The sequence below is a fragment of the Rana temporaria genome, chromosome 2, assembly GCF_905171775.1.
Source record: "Rana temporaria chromosome 2, aRanTem1.1, whole genome shotgun sequence".
Taxonomy (NCBI): Eukaryota; Metazoa; Chordata; class Amphibia; order Anura; family Ranidae; genus Rana; species Rana temporaria.
Window position 1 is genome coordinate 172,567,784 of NC_053490.1, and position 2,878 is coordinate 172,570,661.

At 37.5% G+C, this 2,878-nt stretch overlaps 1 long non-coding RNA gene across 1 annotated transcript; it reads left to right on the forward strand.

The window, feature by feature from the left end:
* The first annotated feature begins 336 nt into the window (after nt 1-336).
* Nucleotides 337-2,360, forward strand: LOC120928573. The gene is made up of 2 exons (XR_005747233.1): nt 337-399; nt 1,901-2,360. It is a non-coding gene; the product is annotated as an uncharacterized LOC120928573 (long non-coding RNA).
* The last annotated feature ends 518 nt before the right edge of the window (nt 2,361-2,878 follow it).

Consider the following 2,878-nt stretch of genomic DNA (forward strand, 5'->3'; position numbering starts at 1 on the left):
CTGGGAAGTGTAGCGTCTTCGTGACTCTACACCTTTTTTAGATTCTATTAATAGCTAGGTTTCAGCTATGCAGAATTAGGGCTATGTAGTCTGTTCTTTCTTTATTTCGCTCTCATCTTTCCCCTCTTGTTTTTTTATGTTCTAATTGGTTCTTATAAGTGGATATTATACCTTTTTTTTAATCAGTCCACATTATTGTTTGAATATTCAAATCATCATAGCAATATTTTGCAGTACAAGTCATTACAGCTGTGGTTAGCCTCTGAGAATAGCTTTAAATTGAGCTGTGGTAAACTTCATATGTATTCAAAAGCTAAAATATTACTTTGGTTCTTTAGATGGACCCGGTGCTATTCTTCAGTAAATGCTTTACATTGGAGACCACAATATAGCAAGTGGGTGAGTTTAAATGCTGTTCTGAATTAATGTAACCATGTTGCCCTGTTTCCCTGTTTGAGGCTCTCTACACTAATGTAATATATACTGCTTATTGCCTAAGGCTGGGTTCACACTGAAGCATGGAGCAGCTCCCAGCAGGTGTCCAGTGCGTCCCTCTTCACTGTTTCTGGTTTGATTTCAGCCCAAATTTTTGGCTGAATTTGGAACTGAAAGGGACCAGAAGACGCGAAGGACTCTTGGGCAATTTGCCCCAGAGCCGCTTCAGAGATGTGTGAACCAACTCCATACAGAACTGGACATGCAAATTGGATGCAGAGAAAACCACATCCAATTTGCAATAGAGTGCACCCAGCCTTAAGCTTTATACCATTTGTAAAACTTGCTTTTTTATTTTTTAATAAAAATTGTTGATTAAAAAAAAAAAAGATTTGTAGAAAGCAAACTGTCATCTGCAAAGGATCTGCAAGGAGCCACATGTCTCATCACCACCCTCTGTCTGGAATCTGCATCCGCAGTAATTTGACATGGCAACACCTAGAGTGAAACTAGTTTTATGCCGCGTACACACGATCAGTCCATCCGATGAGAACGGACCGATGGACCGTTTTCATCGGTTAACCGATGAAGCTGACTGATGGTCCGTTGCGCCTACACACCATCGGTTAAAAAAACAATCGTGTCAGAATGCGGTGACGTAAAACACAACGACGTGCTAAAAAAGTTCAATGCTTCCAAGCATGCGTCGACTTGATTCTGAGCATGCGTGGATTTTTAACTGATGGTTGTGCCTACTAACGATCGTTTTTTTTGCCATCGGTTAGGAATCCATTGGTTAAATTTAAAACAAGTTGGCTTTTTTTTAACCGATGGTTAAATAACCGATGGGGCCCACACACGATCGGTTTTGACCGATGAAAACGGTCCATCAGACCGTTGTCCTCTGTTTAACCTATCGTGTGTACGAGGCCTTGCATTGCAACATTCTCTCTTATATATTTATTACATGAAAAATGTAAGCTTTTAACATTTATTCCAATTTTACAAATGCCGCCTAATGGGCCTCAAAAGGTAGAACATTTGCTATTGTATTTTTTAACACAACAAATTGCATCATTGGATGATATATATGATGTAAATATTGCCCCACACTCAAATATTTATCTGATTATTATCCAGAAAACAGCAATCAATCTCATCAGAACCCTTTCACTAGTTCTCAGTTTTAGGTAACACACCATTAGCCAGCTGTCACTTTCTGTTAGAATCAACAACAATGACATCTGCTGCCAGTTAGAGCTGAGGAAATGGAGTAATATTTTAACATCAACTCAATAGTAGGAATAGCTCTCAGCATTTCTTATATCATGTAAACATATGAAGAAAACAACAGGTTTGTTGAAAGAAAAAAGACAAGCATATTTTCAATGAACCTTGAAAAAAGTGAACAAATTGCGAGGCCATCCTGAGTTGTCACAGTGACGGTAGTTGTGTTACTTTTTAGGGATTGCAGTGATAACAGCAAGTCTCGGAGGAGTTGAAAGTATGAGTGATCAGGAATCAGGCCAGTCAAGCAGAAGACGATATGTACACTAACCTGTTCACACTGAATAGTCCCTATAAATAATTTACAGCTATGACTGCTAGCTATTATTACCAAAATACTGGACTGCATTTTGACACACGCATTCAGCTTGTAAGTCAATAGAAACATTCACCTAGCATGTGTCGACCACACTTAAAGGCATCCATCCGTGGACGTTTTGTTACAATGTAATTTACCACTTGGAATTTTAATTGACGAAAGTCTTTTTTAAACAATGTTCACTCTTTCTTTCTCTCTCTCTCTCTCTCTCTGCCATGTGAATAATATTGATCCTTAATAGCCTTGACTGTATTTGTTTTCTCAGCTTTGTGTTTTTAAAGACCTTTGATGTTTTATTAAACATCCCTATTCCACTGCAGCCAAGTGTTATGTACAGTTGTTTGGAGACACAATGAATTTCTGGCAAGATTTTTAAGGGTTTACAAAGAATGTGCTTGACATTTTCCTTCATTTTGTTTTTTCTTTGAGCTGTGCTCGAGTCACCAGAAAGTACTTCATTATTGCTTGATTTGACCTAAAGGCTGTCAGCTGTTCTCTTTACAGCTAAAACCTGGAAGTAAGGGAAAAAATACCTTTTCTTGCTGGTCCACCGTCTACAATTATTATTTGCACTGTATTTAAAATATATGTGTATTGGTAAGACAAAACCATGTTCTTTTTTTTTTTGTAATATTAATCTTACTTTTAGTTTTAAGACTTAAGGTCAGTAGTTACAATAGTCTGGTGTTGTCCCTGTTTATTTTATTTATTAAGGTAAAGTAAATTCAAGGTGAACCTGCGGATCCCAAAGCATTTGTAAAGTGATACCTATGTCAATTAGCAAGCACTTGATTACATTTTGTATCTGTAAAGTTCACTGGTTCACATTCTATTCTG